Raw genomic sequence first — 8875 nt, 5'->3', positions numbered from 1 at the left:
TATTTTTAATTTGCTACATGGTGTATGTGCTTGCAGGAGAAAGAGAAAGCACTCGCTCCCAGAAGGGATGGCCATGCCATACACTATTTCTCCCTTTGGAATTTCAAGCATGCACAAACATGCACCTGACATGTTTTTGAACTGCACAATCTGCCATGTGAGAGCTAGCTGCTTTAACCATGACACCACTGGCTAGCTCAGGCCAAATATATTAAAATTTAGTTTACCTATTTATTTTTATCTTTTAAATATGGCTGCCAAAATTTATAAAATAGTATGTGTGACTTACATTTAAACCTTGCATTATATTCTTCTTAGCATTGGCCCATATTATGCAGTTTCTAAAACAAGTTAATGTAGTTTTCCATGTATAGATACAAATAGATCCATACATATTCACTGAAAAACATTTTTAAAGCAATATATAAAGAACAAATCTCCTTTTAAAAAATAAGTTACGTAAAGAAAACAAATTCGGAGAAATATGCCCCAAATATTGTTGGGGTACAGGAATTGGGGTAAAGAAGGAAACATTTTCAACATTAAGTCTTTTAAACTGTAGTTTTTGTATGCCAGGAAAAACTTTAAAAAATTAAAACTGATGATTAAAAACAAACTCAAAGGAAAAAAAGAACACGACAGTTTCATGATTTCATGTTGGTTAGTATCCAAATATGTGTTGTGCTTCCTCAGTGTTCATTAGCCACAAAAATCTCTTCAGACAAAATGCTGCAAAATCATGTAATTCTTTTTCCTAATGGAATGATCAAATTTTCTTACTACTGAAACCGAGCAAGGACCCCCTACTGTATTTTTCTTTTCTTCATTTTTTTTTTTTGGAGATGCTTTTTATTGCCACAGGGTTTGTGTGCTTGCCAGAAAGACAGAGACAGAGAGAGACAGAAAGTGAGAAATCACTCCCCAATGGGGATGGCCACGCCGCAATCCCCTCTCCTCTGTTCTCCTCTCGGGATCTTGGGCACGAACGCACACACACCCGGCGTGAGTTTAAGCCACTGGGTTCGGGACTCGAACTGAGGTCAACTACATGGGAGTTCAGCGACATAGCCATTATGCTAACTGCTGGTCCCAAGGACCCCTAATGTATTTTCTAAAGTTCTTGAAATATAAGGTTCATTTACATTGTAATGGCCCAGAATAAGAAGTCTTCAGACTGTGGTTATGATAATGACCAACATGGACCATGAGTGAGGGCCATCTGACCTCTAAAACTTCACTTAAAGGAAAGATAAGGTTTTTATTTCAATATGTAAGATGTTTTGTAGGCTGGCAACTGCTGGTTGTGAGCTCAAAGACTCCGGGCTGAATGGCTCCAGACACCTGAAGAGAAATTTGATTATCTAAGACCTCACCAATCAAGAATGCCCAGGAGATGATCACGCCCTCTTAAACCAATCACTGGACTGATCATGCGCCTGGGACCTCTGTCCCTAATTTTGCCCTTAAAAACGCATGTAGGGAACATCTCGGGGAGACCAGGTCTTTTCAACATGAGTTGCCCGCTCTCCTTGCTTTGCAGTTTGCAATAAAGCTGTACTTTCCTTCATCACACCATGTGCCTATGTTTTGGTCTTACAGTGCTTGGGCGAGCGAACCTGATTTGAGTTCGGTAACACTACTAGTAATTTTAAAAGGAATTGTTTTCCTTTATTCATGAGAGCATATGTGCACATGCACATGATGAGAAAGCGAGAGAGAGAATGCACCTGCCGGTGGGGTCTAGTCATGCCAGTTCTTCCTCCTCAGTTCTCCATCCCATCAGGAGTCTTGCTACACACGTGTGCATGTGGTGTGTTGCAGCCCAGGCTGGGGTTCAAACCCTAGCTGGCCATGTGAGATCCAGCTTCTCCTGTACAGTGCTAAACCACTGCACTATGGGGCCAACTCAGTTACTCATTTCTACATTCTGAAGGAATTAAAAAAAGAAAAAAACCCTAAAGGGAGAAAAATTTTGTCCTGGTAGTGGATAGGCAAACCAGATTTCCGTACGTCAATAACTCAATTCTTATGATTTGTCTTCAGTGGCTTATAATAATGGACAAAAGATTCAAAATCCAATTCTACTTCAGCCACTTGATGTGCCCAAATGCCAAGTGGAAGAAAAAGCCATGGTTGAAAATTGCTCAGGAGTCAGCTCCTAGCCTAGTGGTTAAAAGAGTGGGATTCCACATGGTCAGCCATGGTGCAAATCCCACCCCAGCAGTTTGAAAAACATATTGCACAAATGTGTGTACACGTACATGCCTAAAATCCTAACCAGATGGAGAAATGGAGAAGAGGTTGTGGCACAACCCTGTCCCACCAGGGGATATTTATCCCTCTTGTTCTCTCTGTTTCTCAGTTTTCTCTTGGTGAGGATGTGTACCCTCTGGCAATTAAAAAAAAGCAAATTGTCCAGGTATGAAAGTAAATTTAAAGAGGGAAGAAAGGCTTAATAAACATTAAACTATTTTATCTCATATTTTATATCATGTTTAGATATATATTATATAGCTCTGATTTGTGTTCATATTAATTTGTACTCTATTTTAGTCATTGTTAAAATATTTTTGCCATAGAGCACATGTGCTTGCTGTTCAGAGAGACAGAGAGAGGGAAAATGAGAAATCATCCCCTACGGGTGATGGCCATGCCACAATCCTTTCTCCTTCATTCTCCTCTTGGAATTCTGGGCACGCATGCACACGCACCCAACATGATTCTCAAACCACTGGGTCTGACTCCACTGCGGTCAGCCATGTGGAGTCCAGTGCCTAAGCCACTACCTGATGGTTGATATTTCAGTCATTTCTATGTAAAAACAACAACAAAAACTGTCATTATTGAGCCAGTCTGTGATCTGGTAGTTAAGGGAACTGGATACTACATGGTCAACTACACAGTTTGAGTCCCAGACAGGTGAGGCTTGAAAAACATGCCAGGTATGGATGTGTGCGTGTTCAAAATCCTAAAAAGAGGGAGAAATTCAGGAGAAGGGATTGAAGCCTGACCATTCCTCATGGGGAGTGCTTTCTTCATTTCCCTCTCTGTCCCTGGCAAGTACACGTACCCTCTGGTAAATTAAAAAGAGAAATTTTAAAAAAAAAGCAAAAGTAGTCATTATTTCATGAAAACTTCTCCATGTATTACCACGTTTCCCAAACTTGTCTTGAATCTTGAACAGTGTTTCATCAGGAAGCTTGTTTGCTCTTCAAGAGAATTTTTGTTGTTTCTAATTTTCATTAGTTTTAGTAACACTCTTCTAAACATACTTTTACAAATTACGTTCTTAACCTAATCTAATTTCTCCAAGGGTAGTTCCTCTAGGTATTTCTGAACTCTCTTAAGTCTTTATTTGAATCCTCTGTTATACACTTTTTTTTTTTTTTTTCCAATTTGCCAAGAGGCATATGCACTTGTTGGAGAGATTTGGAGAGAGTGGGAAGTGAGAAAGTTCCTATGGGAGACCATCATGCCACATCCCTTCTCCTCTAGTTCTCTCCCTTTTCTAGATTTTGGGCATAAACACACAGCTGCCTGGCATTGTTTTTCAAGCCACCAGGTCTGTGACTTGAACTGTGTTATTGGCTTTGTGGGCTCTAGCTCACATAAGCAACAGGCCATGGGTTAGCCTCTTGTTTTTTTCATAAATGGCCCAAATCCTTTTTTTCTTTTTTTCCCTGAAAACCAACAATAAGTAAACATTTTCTAGAGTATAATTAACTTGACAAATGGTTTGAATATTTTAAAATTCTTAACACATAATAAATACTTCACACATATTACTGGATTACTCTCCAAAAATAGAAAACTAATTACAGTATTGAACCATATGTGGCCCAATTTCCTCACGATACCATATTTTTAACATCTTAGAATTATTGTTATTGCTACTTTAATAGATAAGTTTCTTCTCAAAAATTATAAATGCTCTCCACTATAAAAATTGGGGGAAAAAACTCCAAAGTGTACATTTTGAAACCAGGCCCGTCATCTGATCAAGACTCCTCATCCAAGAAGCTCTGTTTCTTTTTCTTTTTTTTTTTTTTTCCCCTCTATTTTCACTAGTACATTTTTACTTAACAATGAAAAAAATTAAAGAGAATGTTTAAAGATGCTTAAAGATAGGAGGCAAAGATATAGCGGTAACGTGTTTTAACAACGTGACTAATGCTCACATCAATGTTAAATGCAAAGACATACAAAGGGTAAACAGACTATGTCATTCAGATTAACAAATAAAGATTATTAGTAACTTTATACAAAGACACAGAGATATGTTCCTCGTAGAGAGTGGTTCTATATAAATGTGTTATAATAAATCCCTGTCTCTGCTATTTCAGCCAAATGCAGAATCCATACAAATGTTTATCAAAAGTTTATCTTAAAATACTCAAGCCAGTCACTGTGTCTCTCTCACATCTCTTTACTATACGCTAGATTTTGTTGTAACTAAAAAAAAAAATAAAGGTCTTGAAATATGCATAAATCAACACATTCCAAAAAGGAGCTGATTCACCTTCTTGGGAAGACAGCTTTGCCTCCGGTAGAACTGACTATAGCAAAAGAAAAACTCAAGGCACATTGAGTGCCTTAATCAAATAGTACTAGGTAGGAGCCAGCAGGTGGTGTAGTGGTTAAGGTGCTGAATTCCCACATGGCTGACCACAGTTTGAGTCCTGGACCCAGAGGTTTGAAACTCACACAAGGCGCATGTTGGTGCATGCCCCAAATCCCAGGAGGAAATGGAAAAGAGATTGTGGCATGGCTATGCCCTCCTGGGGGCTGGTTTCTCACTGTTATTCTCTGTCTCTCTCTGGTGAGCATGCCTATGTTTTCCTCCCTAGCACGAATCTATTTGGTTATGCCACTGAATATTTTAGTTTCTATTCTTTGGTTCCCACCAAACCATTATGCTATGCTTTGGAGTAACAAAATAAAGATGTTCCATCTTCTGTAAAAGCCCTATGCTCTTTTTTCCCTCCTTCTATTTCCTCTGCTTAGCAAGAAAAGAGGTGGGGTCTGAAAGAAATAAGAAAAAGTACATAAAAAGAGAAAGGCCCATGTGGTGCCGACGTGCTAGTTACATACTTATTTTCCTTGGTGGGATGGGTGAATGATGTCTTAAACCAATGTGTCATTAAAGGAAAAGCTTCACGTCCACAATAGAAGCCTTGACAAAATCCACTTGGTACAGCAAGAGGGCCAAGGCACACAGCTGCACCTCCTCACTGTCATTCCAGAGGTAGAGTTGGCAGTAAAGGTGACGTTTTAAATTTGATGACTCCAAGGAACAAGGCCAATTGTGAGAATTTCCTTCTCCTGTTCTTTTCCTGGTTTCCTCTAGTCTAAATGAGCTCTGAAATTCTGATTAGTTAGACCATGAGCATTTAAAAGCACATAGTTTTATACCATGCGAGAGTCTTACTCTACCTTGCCTATGCAAGTAAAAGCGAGAGCTTCGCCATCACGATGCCTGATGGTTCAAACTAAGCAAATCCCGGTATGAGAAAATCTGTGTGATGAGAAAGATTTTTCTCCCTATGAGCAAAAGAAGTTTATTTCTCAGAAGCAGATTTCATTATCTTATACAAATATCATCTAACATCAAAGCTGAATGCCACCGTGTTCTCTGCCTTATAATCTATATTACTCCCTCTTGTTCAGTGTCTAGATCATTATTATTCATGTGTATAAATGTGCATAAAGTATTCTACCACCTGAACATGATTTTTAGTTGTTTTTTTTTTTTTTTTCCCATAGGGCATGTGTGCAAACTGAAGAGAGACAGAGAGAGGGAAAGTGAGAAATTGTCCACCAGGGGGATAGCTATGTTGTAATCCCTTCTCCTCTATTTTCCTCCTGGGATTTTGGGCATGCATACATAAGCACCCACCAGATTTTCACACCACCAGGTCTGGGACCTGAACCATGATCTACCATGTAGGAATCCAGCACCTTAACCACCATGCCACCTGCTGGTCCCTGAAATGATTTTTTTTTAATTATTTAATTTTATTTATTTATTATTATCATTAATTTGTTAGAGGGCATATGCGCTCACCAAAAAGAGAAGAAAAGTGAGAAAGCAAGCTGCCAGGTCTTGGACTTGAACTACAGTCAGCTATGTGGAAGCCCAGTCCCTTAACCACCACACCACCTCCTGGCCCCCTGAAAATAATTTTTACAGACATATTTAAGTCCATTTGAAAACAAATAATCTACTTCAATTACCATAGATTAAAAGGTAAAGAAAGTGAGATTCAAAAGCACATAGAATCAAAGAATCATCTACAGATTAAAACCACAATCTTATAAAACATTAACTTGGGCTGTACTCTAATGTGTGATATATAAGTGTTTGGTATCTTTCATCGTAGTGTACTTAAATTTTCCCCATTTAACACAATTAGAGGTTCCAATGAGGATCTATTTTGCACAACCTTTGTATGCACTTGTCCTTCTAACCAACTAAATGGTGATACAATGACTACCATTTATTGACTGTGTCAAGTTTAGATTCTACCATATATATTTTAAAGTTAGTTGTATAATTATTTTACTTATAAAATACATTTTACAAAATATGTATATGTGACTTGGTCTGGACTCCTCACTTTAAGCGTACTTCAAAGTCCAATTGCTTAGGGCCAAACCAGAGAGATAGTATTGGTTTGTGAGGGAAGTCATGATGCATTTTTGCACAGAAAAACATAGAACAACACGTCACGACGTTCCCAAAGACCTAACAGTAAGTGTGGCCCAGTGCCCTGGCATCTCCTCCCACGGATGGCACTTACTTAATCAGGGAGAGCGACTGCATCCGTTTCTTGACGAAGTCTCAGGCCTTTTACTTTCCTCTCCTCTTCCTGCTTGCTGCCGCCTCCCTCTGTTTCCACAGCAAGATTGCCAGTCGGGCAAGGTCGGCCTTGGCTTGCTGTTTTCCCAGCTAACTGCATTTTCCTGTAATGCTCTCTTGCTTTCTGCTTCTCAATTTCTTCTCGTTCTCTCCTCAAAAGCTCCTTTGGTCTGTCCAGATCTAGTTGTGTGACCTTTCCGGCTGCCTGTGCCACCTGGTCTGGGTTCTCAGTGTCGATGAGCCCATCCACGCCTCTGTGCTTTTGCTGCTAGTCACCTTCACCCTCACTCTCCTCTGAGTCTAGAGATGTCGCCTCCTTTTTGGCGTCACCTACAGCCTCAGCTCCACCTTCTTCTTGTTCCTCGTCTTCCCTGGACTTCTGCTTTTCGGCCTGGAGCTGTGCGTCCAACTCCTCAGGCCTCGTGCACTGCCTAGCTCGACCTTGGCGGCCTCCTTTCCTTCCTCCGATAGGCCCCCTGGAACTGACACCGGAACCGGAAATGTGCTGGCCTCGACTTCTTCCGCCTGGTCCAGTCCACTCCAGCGGGCCACCTTTGCTTTCGGTAGGAACTATTTTTATCTCCAGTTATAAATGAGAAAATACATGGGCCCAGCAGTTAGTGTAATGGCTATGTCACTGGACTCCCATGTGGCCCACCGTGGTTCGAGTTCCTACCCAATGGCTTAAACTCATGCTGGGTGCGTGTGCGTGCGTGCCCAAGATCCCGAGAGGAGAATGGAGGAGAAGGGATTGCGTGGCCATCCCCCCCACACCCTCCCGGGAGGGATTTCTTGCTTTCTGTCTCTGTCTCTCTGTCTTTCTGGTGAGCGCAGGTGTCCGAAAGGAAAAACCTTTCCAAAAAAAAGAAGAAAAAAAAGGAAACAAAAAAAATTACAGAGTCAGAGAAGCTAAGTAGCCTGCCCAAAGATACAGGGCTAGAAGTAAAAACACCTATTGACACATGTAGATCTGAGCACAAATTCTTCTTCGCGCCTAATTCATTTCTCAGACTTTAATGAGCGTAAGAATCACCAGGGAATCTTCATCATCTGATTCAGTAGGTCTGTGGTGGGGCCCAGGAAAATGTTTCTTCCTTCCTTTCTCCTCCCCTTTCCCTCCTTCCCTTTCTCCCTCCCTCCCTCCTTCCCTTCCTTCCTTCTTTCCTCTCTCCTTTTCTTCTCTTTTTTTCAGTTTCGCTCTGGGCCTGCACATGCTTGCTATAGAGAGACAGAGAAAGTGAGAAGTCATCCCTGAGGGTTTGATCATGCTGGAATTCTTTCTCTTCCATTCTCCTTTCAGGATTTTGAGCACGCACATACACGTGCTTCGGATCTCTTTCCAAGCCTCCAGATCCAGGACTCGAATTACACTGTACACCATGGGAGATCCAGCCTTCTTAACTCACGCCTTGGAGAATGTATTTCTAGCACTTTCCTGGGTGATGCTGATACTGCTGCTCTGAGGTTCAAAACTAGGGCAAGAATGCTCGACTATTCCCTTGTCAAATTTGTGTGACTCTGGGCATCATCATGGCACACGGGCTAGACCTTTAGTTGTCTAGAACATATGGAAGATGTGGAGGAAATGACATTGAGGGTGCCTGAGAGGATTTGATGTATCATCTGAGTCTTGCTCTGACAATTACTATTAGCATTTAGTTGCCCATTACCATTCCTTGGCATCCTAGCACTTGTTGGAGTTGCTGGTCTGCTGTCAAATCCACTCCCCATCATCAGTGTAGAGAAGCAGGGTTACTTAATCATTTTAGTCTTTTTCAATTCATTTCACACAGCTGTGCTCAAGAACTTGGGAGACTTGGAAGCCAGTGTAAAAATATGTTTCTGCCCCCCTGGGAGATGTTTTTAGCTCAAAAGCTACTGATAGCATCTCAAATCCTCCTGACAGTCAGCCAAGATCTGTTGGCTAACAATAGTGCTTTGGAAATATACACAGAAGAGGGAAGAAGCATTTTGCACAAGCACAAATGCTTCATGTGCCTATGGTCAGATCTAAGG

General features: G+C 40.9%; 1 pseudogene; it reads right to left on the bottom strand.

Annotated features, from left to right (window-relative positions):
- Positions 1–6828: 6828 nt before the first annotated feature.
- On the bottom strand, positions 6829–7334 carry LOC102483930 (28 kDa heat- and acid-stable phosphoprotein pseudogene; annotated as a pseudogene).
- Between the last annotated feature and the right edge of the window lie 1541 nt (positions 7335–8875).

This window comes from Tupaia chinensis, unplaced genomic scaffold (genome assembly GCF_000334495.1).
Source record: "Tupaia chinensis unplaced genomic scaffold, TupChi_1.0 Scaffold147554_1, whole genome shotgun sequence".
In the NCBI taxonomy this organism is placed as follows: Eukaryota; Metazoa; Chordata; class Mammalia; order Scandentia; family Tupaiidae; genus Tupaia; species Tupaia belangeri.
This window is presented reverse-complemented; position numbering and strand designations above follow the sequence as displayed.